The sequence below is a fragment of the Nicotiana tabacum genome, chromosome 5 (genome assembly GCF_000715075.1).
Source record: "Nicotiana tabacum cultivar K326 chromosome 5, ASM71507v2, whole genome shotgun sequence".
NCBI lineage: Eukaryota > Viridiplantae > Streptophyta > Magnoliopsida > Solanales > Solanaceae > Nicotiana > Nicotiana tabacum.
In genome coordinates this window covers 33,538,052-33,560,812 of record NC_134084.1, presented here as the reverse complement: position 1 = coordinate 33,560,812, position 22,761 = coordinate 33,538,052, and the positions used below count along the sequence as shown (strand labels likewise).

Below are 22,761 nucleotides of genomic sequence, written 5' to 3'. Positions count from 1 at the left end.
GCCAACATTGTACCAGTTTCGAAGAAAGATGGGAAAGTCAGAGTATGTGTTGACTATCGAGACTTAAATAGAGCAAGTCCCAAGGACGACTTTCCACTGCCAAATATACACATCCTGATCGATAATTGCGCCAAGCATGAACTCCAATCCTTTGTAGATTGCTTCGCGGGTTATCACCAGATCTGGATGGATGAAGAAGATGAAGAAAAAATAGCTTTCATTACACCATAAGGAGTGTACTGCTACAAGATGATGTCATTTGGTCTATAGAATACTGGGGCTACTTACATGAGAGCCATGACAACCATCTTCCATGATATGATACACAAGAAAATCACTACAAAACAAGCAGCATTTAGCGACGGAATTTTGCGACAAGAGTTATTCCATAACTAAATAACGACGGATTAGCGACGAAATTTGTATTTTGTCGCCAAATAAGCTAGAAGATAATTCAAACCAAATATAGCAATGGATTCGCGACAAAAACTTATATTCCTCGCTAAAATTGGCGCTAAATATTAGCGCCTTTATTTTACCTACAAAATTAGCGATGAATGCTGGGCGACAAAAATTATTGAAACGTAGCGACGGATTTAACGTCCAATAATCTGTCGCAGAATTTATTTTACTTATCAAGGCATTCGAAAGTTATCTGCGACAAAATATTCCGTTGCTAATTTCCTAAAATGTAATTTCATTAATTATTATTAGCGATAGAATTTCGGTTCGTTTCTATTCCGTCGTTAAATTTCCGTCCCTAAAATTAAATTACCTAGGCAAAAGACCTTCCCAACCATTAGGGCACAAACACCCTAATTTCTCCGCTATTCTTCCTCTTTCTTCTCTTCCTCTTCTTTGAAGGCACAAATGCTGAGACTTCAACACCCCAATTTTTTCAGTCGACAGTCCTCAACAAAGGCCGAGACCTCAGTAGCGTAGGTTTTCAGTCGACGGTTTTCCATTTTTGCAAAGGGGTTTTGTTCTCAGAGGTATGGGCTTGCTTTCTTCTGATATTTGACAAATTAAGTGTCAAATCTTTGACAATTTCGTTACTTTTCTTGTGTTAAAAAAGTGATTTTTTTATACCTATCTGAAAAATAGAAGAAAACCTTTGAAATTGTAATTTTTTGCTGCAGATCTCTGAAATTCGAAGTCGTGTGTTTGTAGAATTCTGAAACTCGAAGTTGTGCATTGATTTTAGGGATTGCATGTCCTTGATAAGGTAAGCTTCTTTGTGATTTTATCTTGTCTTGTGCTTTACTTTGGTGTTTTCTTTTCAAAGTTTCTCCATTTGCCTTTTTGTTCACTGGCATTGATGTTGCTGCAGATATTGCCCTCCCTCCAGATTTCTTTGCTAATTTTATTATATTTTAGGTCAGGTTCGTCTCTTTACTAAATTTAATCGAAAGCTCATTCTCTGAATTTCCCTTAATATATGGATATGATCTGTCTTCCCTTTCTCTGTGATTGAAATGTCTCTTAATCTAAAATCTGATTGGTAACAACGTGTTGTATTGAAAGCCGAATTGTTTTTGTGAAATCTGAAGGAAGCACGTCATTTTTATGTTAGAATTAGTATTTGTCACTTCCTTCAGTTTGCCAAAATCTCGCATGTTTCCTCTGTTCTCCCTATGTAAATGCGAATGAGAATGTGAAGTGGATTTGTTAATATTATTGAGCTGCTGAACTTTTTGAGATATGGTTTTGTTCAATAATCTTGTCCAGAAATTGAACCAAAATTCCTAGTGCAGTTTTGTAGGAAGTGATACTATTACATAAAAAAGAAGAAGTAAATGATCTCTTTCTCATAAAATCATTACAAGTTTCATCACAAATCAATCTTGACATTCATTCAAAAACTTGAAAACACAAACTTGTAAACTTCAAGTTGTTTGGTATCCAAGAACAATCATTTCAGATTTCCAGTGTTTCCAGGAGAAATCAGATGAAAATATATGAGTTCTTGTTCATAAAGTCAATACAAGTTTAATCAAATCAATAATGACATTTATTCAAACACTTTCACTTCTTGCTGAAAGCATTCAATTGCTGTAGTTGGATCCTGAATTGGCAGCAGTTGCTACAGCAGTCATAGCAGCAGCAGCTGCACCTACTTTTATACCTCTTGCAGCTTTAACAAGCTTTAACAATTTCTTGTTTTTTAATATTAAATAGAAACATGGACAATCTAGAGCGTGATTGGATGTACAAAAGGTTGGATGGTCGAGGGGATATTAATTCAAGTTTCACAACTGGTGTGAACAAGTTTCTCCAGTTTGCTTGTTCTCAGCGCAATCACATGAGTGGTGACAATGTTAGATGTCCATGTAAAAAATGTCTCAACATTAAATACATAGATGTTGAAACTGTTAAATTTCACCTTTATCAGTATGGATTTGTTGAGAACTATTTTCTTTGGAAGTATCAAGGAGAAAAAGATGTGACCGGTGAGATGTCTTCTAGTGGTGATTTGCATGGTGGCACTCAACCTGAATCGGGATATGAGAATCCATATCGATAAATGGTCTTGGATGCAGCTGGACCCAATTTTGGCCATGGTTTGAATTGGCAGTCTTATAATAATACTGAACCTGAGTCGTCTCATTCTTATGAACCTTCAATGGAGGCGGAGCCTAATCCTTCAATGGAGGAGGAGCCTAATCCTTCAATGGAGGAGTAGCCAAATCTTGAGTGCCAAAGGTTTTATGATTTGCTATAGGCCGCTGATAAAAAATTATACCTTGGTTCTTCCGTCTCTCAACTCGCAGTGGTTTCCAGGATGCTAAATATTAAAATGGAGAATACTTTATCACAAAGAGGTTATAACCAAATGATGCAATTGTTGAAAGAGGCTTTACCAGAAGATAACACAATGCTTGATAACTATTACGAGACCAAGAAGCTAGTGCTTAGCTTGGGTTTGCTAGTTGAAAAGATTGATTGTTGTAATTCTGGATGTATGTTGTATTGGGATGAAGATGAGGACCTCACATCTTGCAAGTTTCGTGGCCACTAGGGGTACAAACGTCGTGTCAGTTCTCATAAGCGGAAATTAGTCCCTTATAAAAAAATGTATTATTTTCCTTTAATTCCTAGATTGCGGAGATTATATGCATCTTATGCTACAACCGCTTATATGAGATGGCATCATGAGCACATACAAGAGGAGGGCGTAATGCGTCATCCATCAGACTCTGATGCTTGGAAGCATTTCAACGAAAGTCATCCCTTTTTTGCTGTTGAACCAAGAAATGTAAGGTTGGGATTATGTACTGATGGTTTTTAGCCCTTTGGTCATTCAGGAAGGAAATACTCTTCATGGCCAGTGATTGTCACTCCATACAATTTGCCTCCAGGAATGTGTATGAAAGAGGCGTACATGTTCTTAACTATCATTGTTCCAGGGCCAAACAACCCTAAACAAAAAATTGATGTTTATCTACAACCTTTAATAAAGGAATTGACCTTGTTGTGGGAGACGGGTGTAGAAGCATTTGACATCTCAAAAAAAACAAAATTTTCAATTAAGGGCCGCTTTGATGTGGACAATCAATGACTTTTAATCATATTCTATGTTATCTGGATGGAGTACTGCCGGTAACTTGGAATGTCTTTATTGTATGGAGAAAGCACACTCCTTTAGATTACGTCATGGTGGGAAAACAACTTGGTTTGACAGTCATAGAATGTTTCTTGACCAAAATCATACGTTTAGGAGAGATCGTAAAAACTTTCGTAAGGGTCAGACTGTCAGAAGGCTACTACCACCCCTTAGAACAGGAGAGGAAATCTTGAACCAAATTTGTGAGTTGGGACTGAGGAAAGTAACTGACCTAGATGCAGAAGAAGTTAATGGGAGAATTTCTAGGTGTTGTGGATGGAAAAAAAGAAGCATCTTTTGGGATTTGCCCTACTAGAGCTCTAACATGATCCGACATAATCTCGATATCATGCATATTGAGAAAAATGTCTTTGATAATGTATTTAACACAATTCTTAATGTTGATGGCAAAACAAAAGACAATCCAAAGGCACGTGAAGATATGGTAAACTATTGCGATCGACCGCAGTTGGCAAAGAATCCTATTGATGGAAGCTATCCCAAAGCTACATATACAATAGGGAAGAATAAAAAAATTGCCTTGTTCAATTGGTTGGAAAATGTGAAGCTTCCAGATGGGTATGTTTCGAATTTGAGTCTATTCCTAGACACAGACAAGTACAAATTATTTGGTATGAAAAGTCATGATTGACATGTTTTCATGCAACGATTATTGCTTATTGCCTTTCGTGAGCTACTTCCTAGTAATGTGTGGCAAGCACTTACAGAATTGAGCTTATTTTTGTAAGGATCTCACCTCGCCTGTTCTTCGAGTGGTGGACATGGAGAGATTAGAGGGCAGACATCCCACAGATCTTGTGTAAGTTGGAGCATATATTTCCCCCTGGATTCTTAAACTCAATGGAACATGTGCCTGTACACCTTCCATATGAAGCAAGGATTGTTGGACCTATACAATATAGATGGATGTATCCTTTTGAGAGGTTATGAACTTTTTATGCTCTTATTATGACAAGTATACTACCCCATGACTTTATGAATTTAATGATCTATCCATTTGCTTGTATAGGTACCTTCGAACTCTTAAAAAAATAATAGAGAATAAAGCTAGTGTCGAGGGTTCAATTTGTGAAGCATACTTGATGGAATCAACACAATTATTTTCTCATTATTTTGAACCTCATGTCATGACACGTAATCATAATATGGTCCGTAATGATGATGGTGGTGTTATGGAAGATTTTGAAGGAAATTTATCAATATTCACCCATCCAGGCCGACTATGGGGAGAAGGAAAAAAGAGAAGTTTGTCCCTCGAAGAAATCAAGGCAGCCTAAACTTATATTCTACTAAATTGTGTAGAGGTTGAGCCATTTGTAAGGTATCATTTTTTAATAATAATAAATATATCCATATAGTTTGAGTCTGTATATAACTTATTTTTTGCAATAAAGTATGTACATTCAACAGTTGCAAGAAGAATTCCCCAATCTATCTCAGGATCAAATAAATGAGAGTCTCGAAACGTATTTTGCTATATGGTTCAAAGAATATGTAAGACTATAAAAATCATTATCTTTTAAGCAATTATGTCCTTGAATTGGCTTGTTATATTTAACTAAGTCTTATAATTTTTTTGAAATAGGTTCGATGCAACCACATTGAGAACCAATTCTTGCGTAGTCTTGCTCATGGACCATTAATAAGCGCAAAATGTTATTTGGTGAATTTTGTTAACGGATACAAATTTCACATAGAATGTCATGGTAGTGCAAGATCAACAATTAATAGTGTAGTTTGTATCTCGAATCAAAATGTTGGTGACTATTATGGACGGATACAAGAGATTATACAATTGGAATACCGCGAAGAACCTTTAAAGCAAACTGTGTTATTCAAGTGTGAATGGTTTGATCCAACTGTGAATGTTGGTGTCAAGGAACATAAACAATACAAGTTAGTCGATGTGAACCATCGCCGTCGTTTTAGAAAGTACGAACCTTTTATTCTTGCGATGCAAGCAACTCAAGTGTATTATGTGCCTTATCCTAGCACGAAAAATGACAATGATGATTGCGTAGCTGTTTTGAAAGTTAAACTTCGGGATGTTCCAAGTTAAACCTCCTGATGAGGCAATAACATCAACTCCAGAACCGAATCTTCCATTCCAAGTTGAAGAAGTTGAAGTCCATTTGATAGATATGAAGTTCACCACTGATGAGAATATAATCTTACATGATCCAAATGGCAATGTAATTGAAATAGTTGAACCCATTGATGATGGACTATTGATAGAGAATGAAGAGTTTGAAGAAGAATATTCAGAAGACGAGTATGAAATTGAGGATGAAAATGAGGAGGATGATGAGGAAGAGTTTGAAGAAGAAACAAATGATGACTAGTGTGTTGATAAAAATGCACTACTATATTTTTATTGAGTTTTGTTTTTCTAGTAATATGTATGGTATGTTATAAGTCATGTATCTATTTTGTAGTATAATCTATAGAGAATCAAATCGAATACCACGTTTGTAGTAATCTAAATGGTTCAGTACTCTTCTAGCTTACGTTTTGTTGTGCCTCTTTTTACATTAGTCTGACTCTTTTTTTTGTAGCAGTAGAATAATGTTTATTATCAACTTAATAGTGTTACCTGGTTAATCTGTCTAAATTCAGAATTAATTGGAGCCAAGATCGTTGTATTTTGGTCTAAAAAAGTTATCAAATTCAACAATTCAGTGAGTAGTTCAAGCATTGGATAGATCAGGTATCTTTCTGATATTATCTTTAGCAGAACATATTTTTTTTGAAGCTTCATATGCCATATTTTATTTAGATATGCATTGTTTCATATCCTTCTTTTATTTATTTATTTATTTATTTATTTATTTTGTAGATATGCCTCGAGGTAGAGGTCGAGGTAGCGCAGGCCGTGTAGGTAAATCTTCTGTTAGGGGTAATTTTGCTACTCGTGAAAATATGCCTACTGTTCCCATTCCCACAATCAGTCCTCAACAAGGTGGTACGAGTTCCTCAGGTGGACCAGATCACATCAATCAAGTTCAAACATTAGGTCCTAGTAGTATGCCACCTATTAAAACATCAGGCCATAGTAGTACCCCAACTATTAATTTGGAACCATCTCCAAATACCCCTAATAAGAGCAACACAATAGGCGAGGGTACTTCTTCTCAAAGCAACATAATAGGCGAAACTGAGTGTAGCAATACCCGCAGGCCGCAGACGCTTCTTACTATTTCTCCTACAGGGTTAGTCTATACTTATACTATTACTTTTAGTATATTTCATTGATATATGGTATGCCTTTAAACAATGTCTTCTACTTGGTTCAGGTTAGAGCCTTCATTTGAATGCTTTGATTGTATAACTAAGTCTTTTAAGCATGAACTTGATCCTAATGGAATCAACTAGAAAAGCGTCTCAAATGAGATAAAAAAAATTATTTTGGAGAATTCAAGGTATATAATCCATCACAATTATATTAACTTTGATATGTAACTTATTAATGTTATTACTTTACAAAATTATTTCAGAAGGCATTCTACTAGGATTCTTCAATTGATAGTGCGGTGCGGATCCAATGGGAGCATAGGGCAACAAAAAGATATAGTGATTTTGTTAGCAAACTAAAATCAAGTAGGGTGCAACTAGACACTATTCCAAATAATGTGTGGGAAAGTTGGTCGAGACTTTGGAAAGATCCTAAGTGTGTTGAGAAGTCAGAAATAAATGCAAAAAATCGTTGTGGTGTGAGCGGAGTTGCCGCTGGGACTCACATAGGTGGCTCTATCAATGTTGGGGAGCATCGCAAGAGACTTGTAAGTGGATTGTCTCTTGTCCTGTTTTTAATATACTATGCTTGAAATTATTTGGGTGTTTGAAATTATGTCTGCATTTGTTTTTGGTTTGTTGCTGGTATTTTTGTTTCTTTCTTATGGTTTGCTGCTGGTATTTTTGTGTGGGAATTTACTTCATTTATAAGAAAATTTCATGGTTTGATGTGAAGATTATATGAACATGTTTATTTGGAGGGAGTAGTTCTTTTTGATAAGTAAACTTTTATTGACAAAAGGCCACCAGTTCTATATACAATATGTACTCAAGTGAGCACCATACAAGACTGTTAATTTTCAAGAGACTAGTCCAATTACCTATACAGTTGAACATCTTAATCTCCTCCAAATATATACAAAGAAAAAGTAAAAAATTAATCTCTGCCCTATTTTTTTTCTGTTCTTCTGTTCTTCATCTCTAAATGAGATTTGGAAGAAGTGCCTTGCTGTACTGCAATGCATCATACAGTCAAATTAACAGTTGCTACGAATTTAGGAATTTTAATCTGTGGAAGCATAGTTTGATACAATCCTTTCATAAATACTGTTAGAACTATAAATGCCAACTAATTAAATAATAAAGGAAAGAGTAAAAGGAAGCTTAGAATTTGATCTATGAATCCATAACTAATGAATTTAATGTAAAACTTAATAAAGGAACATGAATATTCTCTATGGTTTAGTAGTATCTGGTGATGTAAAAGGTTATTGCCTTAAAGTCTCAGACTCTCAGCTTGTATTCACCCCTACAGATGTTGTAACAATATTATTTGTTTATGCTTGTCATGTCTAACCAAGAGTTTAAGAGAAAGAAAATTGTGTGATGTATTGCACTAATGTAGCTCCCGATCCATCAAATGTGTCTAAAGTACATAATGTGTTATTCAGAAGCATTCCTATTCCAACTTTTACGTTTATGACTATCACTTTATGAATTTATGAAATCCTATGATAGTACATAGTAACTTGTCAGTTCCTCTCTCTACTTATGCCTCCAGTGGAAGATTTGTCTATATCAAGGTCTTATAACTTAAACTGAAACTTATTCTATGTTGTCTGTGATTGTGGAACACATGATCAGTCTTCATACTCATCAGTTACTTATGCCAATGTCTCTATAGAATGGTCTTTATTTGGATTATCTGTTCAGGTTTCAATTCTTGAAAACATGCTAGAGCACATCTCTGTAGCAAGAATATTACCATTCTCGAGAAGGTAGCATAAGCTCTAGTTAATCTTTCTAACTATTCTAGCGTGCAAAAAATCTAAACATAGATGTGCAGATTTTCATTGCTTTTAAGCTTGAAATTGAAACATAATAAGGGAAAAGGAAAATGAAATGGAAGAAGAAGAAGACGACATTTGAGGAATGCTTTGCTATTTGAGGTTCTCATGTGCAAGCATGGCTCGCACATTCGCCTTGATACTTGGGCAACTGCAAAGATGTCCCTTCTTTTGTGTTTTTTGTGAATCTTCAATTTGCGAAACACATGCTCTTAGAAAAGTTGGGACCCTATAAAATTTGAAATACTACTGTTGAAGGATAAATGGGTGTCCATTAGTATTGTCTATCGAAATATTTATGTCGAATCACTGATGTATATAAAAATGGCATATTTAGTCCCGCCCCAGCCCCAAAACACATGCATGAAAGCCTGCAATTGTCTAATTTCCTGAACCATTTCTTTGACAATCAAATTTGTCTTGATTTTCAGGTTTAATGATAAGCTATATCCAGATCAATAGAGTCCAAGTTCTTATGAAATGCAAAACTGCTGGTTTGTTCCAGTTTAGAGATTCTTTCCTTCTTATGAGGTTTTACATCACATAGGCAGACAAACTCCCTTGAATAACTTGCATAAACTTCTGGCTTTCATCTGCATATTAGTGTTCCCTTCTCTGTGCTAAAAAAATTCAGATTTAATTTCTTATACTAGTGAACTTATATGTCGGTTTAGTGACAGAAGTATAGGCACTACAACTTTGATTTAGTCACAAATGACAATGTTTTGTCATCTGTTATGGAAATACTCACCAGAAACTTTGATTAAATATTCCCTTTATTGAGGCTCCCTTTATATAGGCTGTTAAAAAGGGTCGAGATCCAATACCAAGTGAGTTGCATTTGCACGTCCATACTGTTACGCAACGCCTTCCTGATGATCTTTGGAAGGGCAACGTAAGGCTAAGCAACCGATGTCAGTGCGGTTGCTGTCCGCCAATGAGGTCCTCGCCGCACGCTAGACTAGATTGTCAGTGCCGTGCGGGAAAACCAATGTCGTAAGCAAATTGCGGAAGCTGAGAGAGAATTGGGTTTTGAATGATGATGATGATTTTATTGCTGAATGAAAATGATGATTACAATGATGTGGTGTCGAGGGGGAGAGACACCAGAAAATGCTGATTGAAATGTTTGATTGTTTGGTCCCCCTTAATAATGCTTAAAAAAAATAAACCAACATTACAAGACTAGTCCTAATAAAGCTGTAGAAGCACACTGAAATGAAAATGATGAAAACTAGTCTATGATTACAATGAAAAGGACTTAGATTATTACAAGGAAAAACTAAGTCCGATGGCAGCATCTTTGTCTTGCGGGTCAGGGTCTGCGCGCGCGTTGCTGTGGGCGCGCGCGACACTTGATGTGCTGGCCTGAGGCTGGGCACTGGTGCTTGGCATCAGGGTTTGTGCGCGAGGCGCTGTTGGAATGGGCCTGCAGCTAGGCGCTGGCGAGGCATCAGGATCTGCGCGCGCGGCATTGTCAGGGCGCGCGGCGCTGTTTTCATTGGCCAGCCCTTGGGCGCTGGCGAGAGGCATCGGTGGGGCGACAGAGGCACATGCGCGCTTGTCACTTGGCGCAGCCAAGACCACGGGGCCGACCATGGCGCTAGGCATTGTGAGGCTTGCTAGGCCGCCATGGGGCGCGGCCAAGGGGTCATGGGGCATGTCTGGAAAGCAGCCCATGACATTCTCCCCCACCTGAGTTGGCGCCGTCCTCGGAGCCTTATGATGATGATGATGATGATTCTGATGGTTGTTGGATGGGAGGTCTGCGCCCCTCTGTTGTTTGAGCTTGCTGTTGTAGCGAAGCAATGATTTCATGCGGCTGACATGGAAGACTGGATGGATCTTCCACCAGGATGGAGTTTTCACCTGGTATGTGGACTCCCCAATGCGTTTTTCAACGGGCAGGGGCCCGATGTATTTTTGTTGCAGCCGAGGGTCATGGGTCCTTTCTGCAAACAAGTACCGCTTTGGGATGCATAGCATTACTTTGTCCCCTGGTTGATGTTGGGCAAAGCAAAGATTTTGTTCGGTGAACCTTATTGCCCGCTCTTGGGCCCTGATGAGATAGCTCCGCACTATCTCCATGTTGCGCTCCCATTCGCTCGAGAAGTTGGCAGCTCGAGGAGATTTCGGCATGGTTGATGCATTCACCGTTTGCGGGAGAAGCGGTTGCTGTCCGGTAACAATTTCAAAAGGGCTCTTGTTTGTATGATGGCTCTTTTGAGAATTGAAACACAGTTGAGCAGCATCCAGGAGCTTCACCCAATGCTTCTGTGATCCGGTTGCGAAGTTGCGGAGATATTCCTCCAGCATGTCATCGAACCGGTCTGTCTGGCCATCCGATGGTGGATGGATGTCTGTGTTGTGACTCAATGTTGACCCAAAGCACCTGAAGAGATGGGTCCAAAAGTTGCTAGTGAAGCGTGAGTCGCGCCTACTAACAATGTGTTTGGGCAGGCCCCAATGTTTGACAATGTGCGAGAAGAAGAGTCGAGCTGTATCTTCCGCTGATGCATTTTGCGGGGCTGCTATGAAAGTTGCATAGTCTGAGAACTGATCTATGACAACCATGATGGATGCAAGATTTGCCGACTTGGGGCAATCCCGTGATGAATCTGAGGGAAACACTTTCCCATGGTCTCTGAGGGACATGTAATGGCTGCGAGGGTCCCGGCTGTGATGAGTGATCCGACTTGTCCTTGTGGCATGGCTGACAAGTCTTCACACGATGATGAGCGTCACCAGTCTTTTGAGGCCGATGACATGATGGCTGATTGTTGCTGCGATAGGTAGCCTGAACCTGGGGTTCATGTCTGTTGACTACCTTCTCCAACTGCATGGCCGAGATGTTTTCAGCGGCCATCTTTATGGGAAAGCATGGTATGGTGCAGGGCTTGGCCCCGTTTTCTCCCATCATCAGGAGCATGTTGGCAAATGGTACCGGAATGGTGTTGGTTTGCCTCATGAACTCTAAACCCACTATGATGTCGAAGTCATCTATGATTGCGATGCGCAGGTCGATGCTTCCTTTGTATGGGCCAAGTTTCACTGGGACATTTGTAGCTGTTCCACCCAATGTCTGAGGTGGTGAGTTGATAGCCTTGACGCGGCCTGTGCTCTTTTGTACAACAAGACCTAGGCGCTCTACTTGTGTTGATGACAAGTAGTTGTGGGTGGCACCCGTGTCTATCAAGGCGTGAAGGGGCTTGCCGTTCACTTTCAATTCGACGAACATTAGGGTCCTCGCTTGCTTAGGAGGTCCTTCGTCCATCTTTTCTTTCCCTTTCCTGGTGATCGGGACTGATGTTTTCTTAGGAGGACATGCACTGGTCCCCGCTAAGGCATGAGGGATAGAGCCAACAATTGCATTGAAGGCGCCTACCTGGTCGTCGTCTGATGAGTCTGATGTGTCTAACTCATCCTCGACCGTCTGATGAGCATTGACCTTGATGTTTGGGCATTCATTGTTCCAATGTGCCCCGCCGCAATGACGGCATTCTGAGGGAGGCTTTCTCCCCTGATTGTTGTTGATGGATGCAGCACTGTTGCTGTTGGAGGGAGGAGTCTTAGTTTTGGATGCACTCCGATCTCCCCCACTTTTGCTTGGGCCACCATTGCTGGGATGGTGCCCGTTGGATCCCCCTCGGACAGACGGTTGGGGCCTGTCGTTCTGAGTTCCCAAATGATAGTCGCCAAGGCATTCTGCAGCTTGAATGGCCTTGGGCAGGGTGTCTACCCGTTGTCGCTGTAGTTCCATACGGGCATGAGGTTTCAAACCTTCTATGAATGCGAAGAGTTTGTCTTTGTCCCCCATGTCGCGTATGTTTAGCATGAGTGCGGAGAATTCGCGCACGTACTCCCTCACTGATCTGGTGTGGCGGAGGTCCCGTAGCTTTCTCCTGGAATTGTATTCCACATTTTCGGGAAAGAACTGCAGGCGTATGGCTACCTTCAATTCGTCCCATGTCTGAAGAGTATCTTCACCGGCCTTGATGGCTTCGTGTTTGACCCGCCACCAAAGTTTGGCATCGCCCTGAAGATACATGGCAGCAGTCGCTACCTTTTTAGATTCCTCCAAATGGCCCACGGCATCGAAGTATTGTTCGATGTCGAAGATGAAGTTTTCCACTTCTTTAGCATCCCGGGATCCGTCGTATGGCTTGGGCTCCGGTATCTTAAGCTTTTGTGGAATGGGGGTGAGGTTTGCTGCACCCCTGATGTGATGATCGCCTTCTCGAAGTAGGCTCTGTAAGGCAGCATTGACAACGTTGAGCTTGTCAGTCAAGTCGTTTATGGTTTGCTGCATGGCAGTTAGTCTGTCTGCCTCATGTTGCTGATGGGCCAAATCGTCGGCACGCTCCTGTTGGAGGTCCTCAAATTTGCCATGGATGTTGGCAGTTTCAATGGCTGCCGTTTGTCGGTCCTCGTCGGAGTCACGACTGATGTTTGCAATGTCATTTTCCGCCTGCCGCATTCGGCGGTCCAGGTCGTCCAACCTTTGCACTAGGTTGTTGCTTTGATCAGGCACCGTTTCTACGATGGGTCGTAATCGGTCAACCGTCTCTTCTAGGGATGCTAGACGCTCCCCATGATTCACCATGGTCAGAAATGGTGATGATGGCAAATGTTTTCCCTCGTCCGATGTCGAGCCTAGGCTCTGATACCAACTGTTACGCAACGCCTTCCTGATGATCTTTGGAAGGGCAACGTAAGGCTAAGCAACCGATGTCAGTGCGGTTGCTGTCCGCCAATGAGGTCCTCGCCGCACGCTAGACTAGATTGTCAGTGCCGTGCGGGAAAACCAATGTCGTAAGCAAATTGCGGAAGCTGAGAGAGAATTGGGTTTTGAATGATGATGATGATTTTATTGCTGAATGAAAATGATGATTACAATGATGTGGTGTCGAGGGGGAGAGACACCAGAAAATGCTGATTGAAATGTTTGATTGTTTGGTCCCCCTTAATAATGCTTAAAAAAATAAACCAACATTACAAGACTAGTCCTAATAAAGCTGTAGAAGCACACTGAAATGAAAATGATGAAAACTAGTCTATGATTACAATGAAAAGGACTTAGATTATTACAAGGAAAAACTAAGTCCGATGGCAGCATCTTTGTCTTGCGGGTCAGGGTCTGCGCGCGCGTTGCTGTGGGCGCGCGCGACACTTGATGTGCTGGCCTGAGGCTGGGCACTGGTGCTTGGCATCAGGGTTTGTGCGCGAGGCGCTGTTGGAATGGGCCTGCAGCTAGGCGCTGGCGAGGCATCAGGATCTGCGCGCGCGGCATTGTCAGGGCGCGCGACGCTGTTTTCATTGGCCAGCCCTTGGGCGCTGGCGAGAGGCATCGGTGGGGCGACAGAGGCACATGCGCGCTTGTCACTTGGCGCAGCCAAGACCACGGGGCCGACCATGGCGCTAGGCATTGTGAGGCTTGCTAGGCCGCCATGGGGCGCGGCCAAGGGGTCATGGGGCATGTCTGGAAAGCAGCCCATGACATTATACACATGGTAATGATGGAAAATCTTTTGTTCCTGAGAAAGCCCGAATCGTACATGTAAGATAGCCTTTTAAATAATTTTATTGACATTACTTTCATATATTTTTTTTTCATTTTGTAGACTAAATGTTCAATATTATTTAGTCTTTTTATTTCACTAATTATTAACTCTTCTACAGGAAAAATATCAGGAGACATTAACAACGAACACAAACTCAATCTGATATTGATCAGTGTAAAGTATATTATCAAGCCACGAGAGGAGAAAAGAAAAGAAGAGTATATGGTCTTGGATCTCAAGCAAAATGCTACTACGGGCCAAATCTTGATGGCTCTTTTGGATCTGATGCTACATCGTCAGCAACACCTCCACATGCTCAATCAACATCGATAGGGAATCTGGATGAGTTAGTGATGCGATTGATTCCTGCGCTGACAGATCATATAGTTCCTGTAATCGTTGACAGGGTACGCGAATTAGTTTTCTTACCCTCGCATCACCCAAATACTGATCTTACCCACCGCCCATTAGGTGTGACACCTACAGTTCCTATATCTTCTACTGCTGCTAACATTGATGAGGTTCATGCATTGAGTTCTGATGATGACCGTAACTCTCCAGCCTCGCATCTTCTACATCTTTATTGTTGGTCCTTGTGGATTTTTTGAACTTAACAATACTGTTATATGCATTATGCTATATTTTGGACCTTGTTGAATATATTGTTAATTTATATCAATATTAGTGACTTTTTATTAAGTGTATTTAATAGCTTTTATGTAATATGATAGAACATGGTACATTTAAAAATAATAAATAAAAAGAATTCTAAAAATCAGCAATATATTAAAAATTAATTAGCGATGGATACTTTTTGTAGCTAAATTATCGCGTAAAATTAAATCTTGCGATGAATTGACGACAAAAGATTTTGTTGCAAAAGGCAGGGAGAATTAGCTATAACGTCTAGCGACAGACATTTTCGTCGCTATAAGCACAAACGACAAATTTTACTATGTATTGCAGCAATGAAAGGTTCAAAATAGCGATAGAAACAAGCAAATATAGTGACGGTTATTTCCCTCGCTAACCTTTTCTACAGATATATTTCGTCGCTAATCCATCGCTAATTTTGCGACGGTTTGGTATTTCCTGTCGCTATAAGCCTAGCTACGAGCATTTTAGGGACCAACTTGAATCCGTCGCTAAAAAACTGTAGCAACGGAAAACATTGATTTAGCGACGGAAAACGGCCTTCGCTAAACGCTATTTTTTTTGTAGTGAATAGAGGTGTATGTTGATGACGTTATCATCAAATCCAAGAGGGCCGTAGATTATATAGAAGACCTGAGAAAGTTCTTTGACAGGTTAAGGAGGTACAATTTTGAAACTGAACCCCGCAAAATGTGTATTCGGGGTTCCCGCAGGAAAGTTGGGATTCATTGTCAGCCGCCGGGGCATCGAGTTGGACCCGTCCAAAGTTAAGGTTATTCAAGAGTTATCGCCACCAAAGAGCAAAAAAGGACGTGATGAGTTTTCTAGGGCGTCTCAACTACATTAGTCACTTCATAACATAGTCCACAATTATATGTGAACCTATCTTCAAAATGTTGAGGAAAGGTGCTAGAACGAGTTGGACCAAAGATTGCCAGAAAGCTTTCGACAAAATCAAGGAGTACATGTCCACACCACCAGTCCTAGTCCTGCCAGAACCTGGGAGACATTTGCTGCTCTACCTATCTGTATTAGATGAAGCTTTCGGATGTGTTTTGGGACAACATGACGAGACAGAGAGAAAGGAGCAAGCCATATACTACTTGAGTAAGAAGTTCACACCTTACGAAGCACAATACTCCCTGTTAGAACGCACTTGATATGCTTTGAGCTGGACGACTCAGAAATTGAGGCATTACTTCTGTGCCTATACCATGTACCTCATATCCAGGATGGACCCTCTGAAGTACATCTTTCAGAAGCCCATGCCGACCGGGAAGTTAGCCAAGTGGCAGATACTATTAAGTGAGTTCGATATTGTCTATATAACTCAGAAGGCGGTCAAAGGACAAGCATTGACAGACCATCTTGCTGAAAATCCTGTGGGAGGGGAATACGAACCTTTGAAAACGTATTTTCCTGATGAAGAAGTTTCATTCATAGGAGAGAACTAAAGCTTACGACGGTTGGAGGATGTTCTTCGATGGGGCTGCAAACTTCAAAGGAGTGGGCATTGGAGCGATTTTGGTACCAAAAATAGGTCATCACTACCCTGTATCTGCAAAGCTTAGGTTTCCATGCACCAACAACATGGCAGAATATGAGGCTTGCATCATGAGCTCAATCTGGCCAACGATATAAATAGACAAGAGTTACTGGTAATCGGTGATTCAGATCTTCTGGTACATCAGGTTTAAGGAGAATGGGCTACGAAAAACACCAAGATACTACCATACTTGTATCACGTACAAGAATTGATGAAAAGATTCACAAAGATAAAATTCAAACATGTGCTCAGAATTCAAAATGAGTTCGTAGATGCACTGGCCACTTTGTCATCAATGATACAACATCCAGGCAAGAATTTCATTGATCCCGTCCCGGGTGAGGATACACAATCAACCGGCTTACTGTGCTCATGTTGAAGAGGAAATAGATGGAAAACCTTGGTTCCATGACATCAAAGAATATGTGGCAAGAGGTGAATATCTGGAGCAGGCAAATCACACTAAAAAACGCATGCTGCGGAGGCTATCCAATCACTTCTTCCAAAGTGGAGGGACCCTATATATAAGAACCCCTGATATAGGGTTGTTAACATGCGTTGACACAAAGGAGGCTTCCAGATTGTTCGAAGAAATACATGCCAGAACTTGTGGACCACATATGAATGGTTTTGTTCTAGCCAAGAAAATACTCAGAGCCAGATATTTTTGGATGACCATGGAAACGGATTGCATCCGATACGTACAGAAATGCCACCAATGTCAGGTACATGCAGACATGATAAAGGTACCACCTAATGAGCTTAATGCAACAAGTGCACCCTGGTCTTTTTCTTCTTGGGGAATGGATGTCATCATTCCGATCGAGCCCACTGCTTCAAACGGGCACATGTTCATTTTAGTGGCCATTGACTACTTCACAAAATGGGTAAAGGATGCATCCTATAAAGCTGTAACCAAGAAATTCGTTGCAGACATTGTCAAGGATCGTATTGTTTATCGATTAGGAGTTCTTAAGTCTATTATCACTGATAGTGCCGCTAATCTCAATAGCGACCTGATGAAAGCCATGTGTGAAACCTTCAAAATCAAGCGCAAAAACTCTACATCATATAGACCTCAAATGAATAGAGTTGTGGAAGCCGCTAACAAGAATATCAAAAAGATACTAAGGAAGATAGTAGAAACCACAAACAATGGCACGAGAAGTTACCTTTTTCCCTATTGGGGTATCACACTACAGTCCGTACATCAACTAGGGCAACTCCCTATTTACTGGTTTATGGTACCAAAGCTGTCATTCCAACCGAGGTAGAATGCCTTTCTTTAAGAATCATGCAGGAAGCCGAACGCAGTGATGCAGAATGGATAAGGAGCCTCTATGAGCAATTGGCCCTTATAGATGGAAAAAGAATGAATGCAGTATGTCACAGTCAGCTTTATCATAACAGAATGTCCAGAGATTTCAACAAAAGGGTCAGACCAATACAATTTGCACTGGGGCAGCTGGTGCTGAAGAAGATCTTCCCTCATCAAGATGAAGCCAAAGGGAAATTCTCTCCCAACTGACAAGGACCTTACATGGTTCACCAGATGCTGATAGAAGGAGCACTCATACTTATAGAAATGGACGGAGAAGTCTTGCCAATACCAATCAATTCAGATGTAGTCAAAAGATACTATGTTTAGATTGTTTACATTTCTTCATCTAGTGTAACTGAACTACGTTTGACCTGATTCCCGTTGAAGAGGGGATACGTAGGTAGCCCTGTGGGTTTGGTCATATAATAATAAAATTTTCATCTTCCCCCAGAACTAGAAACTGGGGCAGAATTTTGAGGAGGACCTTCAAATTCCGGAGCAAGTCCAGCCAACACCATCATATGCCAGAAAGTTAGAAATTGGTTAAGAAAATGGGGCAGAATTTTGAGAAGGATTCTCAAAATTCTGGATAAGGTTCAACAAGTTTCGTCGTACGCAAACGGACGAAGGATCATTTACCAAACTTGGGCAGAATTTTGAGGAGGACCCTCAAAATTCTAATACAAGAAAGTTGAAATGTCTATGAAATGTGTTACAATCACTAGTTCATCTAAAGTTACTTGGTATTTCACTATGTTTTCTAAAATAACTCTACTTTCATCAATAAGTGCATATTTTTGAAAACTCTATTCTGTGACAGCCAGGTATTACCCAGGGCAACCCAAACAAGGCCTCCAAAATAGAGCGGAGCAAAGCCAGCAGACGAAGGCACGAACCAACCTCCCCTTACAAAACTCACAATTTTTCTTGGGATGCAGGCATGGTGAACATAACAGAAGTATTCGCAAACATACATATATCAAAGTCACTATCAATCAAGCAGCCAAACAGAAATATATCCAGCTAAGAAATACTCTACTCCTATTTGTTACTTGTTCACTGCATAAGGCTAAGCATTTTCTTCTCTTTGCATGAGACTAAGCCCTGTCTCAAATCTTGCATGAGGCTAAGCCCTACCTCCACATTTGCATAAGGATAAGCATTACCTTCTCTTTGCATAAGACTAAGCCCTATCTCGAATCTTGCATGAGGCTAAGTCCTGCCTCCATACCTGCATAAGGCTAATAATTGCCTTCTCTGCAAGAGACTAAGCATTGCCTTCTTTGTATGAGACTAAGCCCTGTCTCCAATCTTGCAGGAGGGTAAGCCCTGCCTCTATATCTGCATAAGGCTAAGCATTACCTTCTTTTTGCATGCGGCTAAGCCTGTCTCTCATCTGTATGAGACTAAGCCCTGCCTCCACATATGCATAAGGCTAAGCATCGCCTTCTCCTTGTATGAGACTAAGCCCTGTCTCAAATCTTGCATGAGGCTAAGCCCTACCTCCATATTTGCACAAGGCTAAGCCATGCCTCCATATTTGCACAAGGCTAAGCCATGCCTCCATATTTGCATAAGGCTAAGCATTGCCTTCTCTTTGCACGAGACTAAGCTCTGTCTCAAAACTTGCATGAGGCTAAGCCATGCCTCCATAATTGCATAAGGCTAAGCATTGCCTTCTCCTTGCGTGGGACTAAGCTCTGTTTCAAATCTTGCATGAGGCTAAGCCTTGCCTCCATATTTGCATAAGGCTAAGCGTTGCCCTCTCTTTGCATGAGACTAAGCTCTATCTCAACTCTTGCATGAGGCTAAACCTTGCCTCCATATTTATATGAGGCTAAGCACTGCCTTCTCATGGGACTAAGCATTGTCTCTTCCTACATAAATGTTGCTCTATTCTTGGCACTGTCTTCTTCTCCCGGGCTAAGCTCCGCCCACAAACTCCACGCAAGACTAAGCTTTGTCTTGCTATCACTTTCAGTATCATATCTCTGCACATCATGGGCTTACGTATAGCTAACCTGTCTGGAGGCGTCATAGTCCGAAGACATCATCCTCATAGCCTGAAGACACCCTGTCATGGCCTGAGGATCTCTCAACACTTGCACATTATTATTCAAAGGCGTCATGGTTCAAAGGCACCATCCCCATGGCCCGAGAACATCATTTCATGGCCTGCGAATCTCCTACCTCACAATTCATGGCCCAGGACATCATAGTCTAAGGACATCATCCGCACTATCAAAAGACAATCTTTCATGGTCCAAAGGGAACTTGCATCATCTATATGCCCATCTTTACTTCGCCATTCATAACACATTCCCATCAATTACCCACCTTACTCTGTTATATCCAGATATCTGCCCTACAATCTCTTCATTACACTCCAGACCCATAATCATAATTCCATCTAATACCACCCCTCACAAAAGAACCTTTTGATGAAACTGGCTACCATAACAAACATTCACCGTTGGGTCCAGAATTACACATGACCTGATTCCTGCAAAATCAGGGATATGTAGGTAACTCAGAGATCAGGGTTCGACCTCTATTTTTTCAAAACACCCATTCGGTCAAAATCGCTCATCATTTCTTTACCCAGAAACTCTTTCATCCTTCCTCGGTAAAGAGGGGCAGCTGTTGATACCCAATTTTCCCTCATATATTTTTAAATATGCATAAACAATTTCAAAATATCGTACATGTATTTACAAACATGCACAAGTATTTTTACAAATTTTTAATAATTTTAAAGGCCCTAAATCAATTTATTCCTGCATTTTTAATTATATAAATATTCAATAATTATCCCTCATATTACTTTACAATGATTTAGTTATCTAAATTGATCATTTATGCTCTTATGAGTGTTCAAATATTTTAATTGCATTTCTTACAATTACATTTGCATTTTTAAGGCTGTAAGTGCATATTTTACAATAATGGCCCATACATATGCATAATTACTTTATCTATGCAAAAAATGACTTTTTATATTTTTATAATGTTAAGTAATTATTCTAAATCATCTTCATGCGTAAAAATTATTTTTTATCATTTAATTATATATTTTTAAAATTATTTTATTTAGTAAAATGGGTATTTAATAAATAACCCTTTTAATTCCTCTAATTTCCGGACCTAAACCAGCCCAAACCCCTTTAAAACTTAACCTAATTCATCCCCAGGCCCAAATCTGCCTACCCAACTCAATAACCCCTCTTCAATTGTGGCCGTTGATCTTTTAGATCAACGGTCCACATTAACCCTTACCATTTTTAACCTGAACGACCCCCCCGACCTAATTCATTTGTTACACTCTGCCGCTCTTCATTCACTAACCTCTCCAACTCTCTCTCAACTCGCCCCTAACCCTAATCACCATCATCGACGAGAAGCTCCTATCTATGGAGTTTTCGTGCATTTTCCGATCATTACCAGCTTGCTATGCCTCCTGGCTGTTTGATTACATGGATCCTTGAGAAATCTCATGGAGATCCAACCTGTTCTTGCCTGAAACTTGTTTACTAGGCTTGTCTATGGCCATCTCCATTTGTGAGTATTATTTTCTTCCTGTTTATGGCTCGAATCTATGGTTTTAAACCAGGTCTCTTCCATCTCTGTCATTTTTCTTAAAACCCTAATCTTATGCTACTTGGGTCTGTTCAGATCCTTGTATATTTGAAACGTTTAAGTGTTATTTGGTATTTTCTTTGAAAAAAACCTTCTGATTTCCTTATTATTATTCGATTCTAGTGTTTTCTAAGAACTGGGGTTTCATCCTAAGTTCTCTTCAAAGGGTTTTTACCTTTCAAGCGTTTGAATCTGATTATCTTTACTACTTTGACTAATATTGTGTATATGCTTTAAACCCTAGATCTTTTTGTTTATTGCACTGATTGCTTCAATATTTTTCCGTTATTTGTTTATCTTTGTCAATCAAATATATTGACTGATTTTATTTAGGGTTCGAATTATATTTTCCTGTTAAAATCAGTACTTCTCTGTGATTTACCTATTTTCCTTATTTGTGACTTTAATTAGTACTACTTGCCTTAATTAGATTATTAGTCTGTTTTAGGGATTTAATTGACTCCTATATGGTATATGCTTGATTTGTTTATCTTATTTAAATCCCAATCTGAATCGCTAAGGGATTCTCCCCAATTTAAGGTGGTCCTTTCCGGATTCTTCTGTGGGAATTGATCGAGTTAAGTCCTCAATTAACTGATTGATTTAATTACACTGTTTTATGAACTCTGATTTATTCTTTACCTTATTTGTCCTACCCTACTAAGCGCTATATAAACTATCATTCTGACTTCTTTAAACAACGAACAATAATTCAAACACACACACATATAAACTTTCTCTCATCTCTCTCTACTACTTGCATTCATTGCTTGTCTAGACGGCTGAAAGCCAAGGCTAGACTGTTGAATCCTGCCTACTTTACCTTCTGCTTCTGCTCCCTTGGCTGGTATGCTCCCACTATTGCCATTTAATTTAACCTATATGTTTTTCTTGCAATCAGCATGTCTTTCTACTGAACCTGTATGTTTTTCCTATTTCAGCATGTCTACTGCTATTTAATTCAACTATGTGTCCTGTTATTAGCATGTCTACTTATCTCATTAGATCCTATGTTTCATGATTATTGTTCCCAATCAGCATGTTCACTAGACTCTATGCTTATCGTTAGACTTGTGTATTTCCTTATAATCAGCATGCCTTCTTCTGCTTGAACAAACCTATGTGTTTACTACAATAAGCATGTCTACTTATGTTCAACCTATATGTTACTGTAGTATCATGTATACTTCTATTTGATTGAACATATGTGTCTTTTTTTCAACCTGTTTACTCCTATTTAGCCAAACCTATGTGCTTCTGCTTTCAGCAAGTCTGTATACTTGCTCATGTCTAAATTGAACCTATGTCTACTTCTCCACTAGTAAGCTCTTAAAATCTTC

At 40.0% G+C, this 22,761-nt stretch overlaps 1 long non-coding RNA gene across 7 annotated transcripts; it reads left to right on the top strand.

The window, feature by feature from the left end:
- Positions 1–770: 770 nt before the first annotated feature.
- On the top strand, positions 771–14,968 carry LOC107798301 (uncharacterized). 7 transcript variants are annotated; one of them, XR_012709449.1, is made up of 9 exons: positions 771–992; positions 1,140–1,225; positions 1,331–1,377; positions 6,242–6,332; positions 6,462–6,834; positions 6,919–7,044; positions 7,120–7,404; positions 9,135–9,197; positions 14,383–14,968. It is a non-coding gene; the product is annotated as an uncharacterized LOC107798301 (long non-coding RNA). The 7 variants fall into 7 exon arrangements; XR_001650868.2 differs by having other exon boundaries at positions 6,919–7,404; XR_012709452.1 differs by having other exon boundaries at positions 6,919–7,404; positions 9,135–9,207.
- The last annotated feature ends 7,793 nt before the right edge of the window (positions 14,969–22,761 follow it).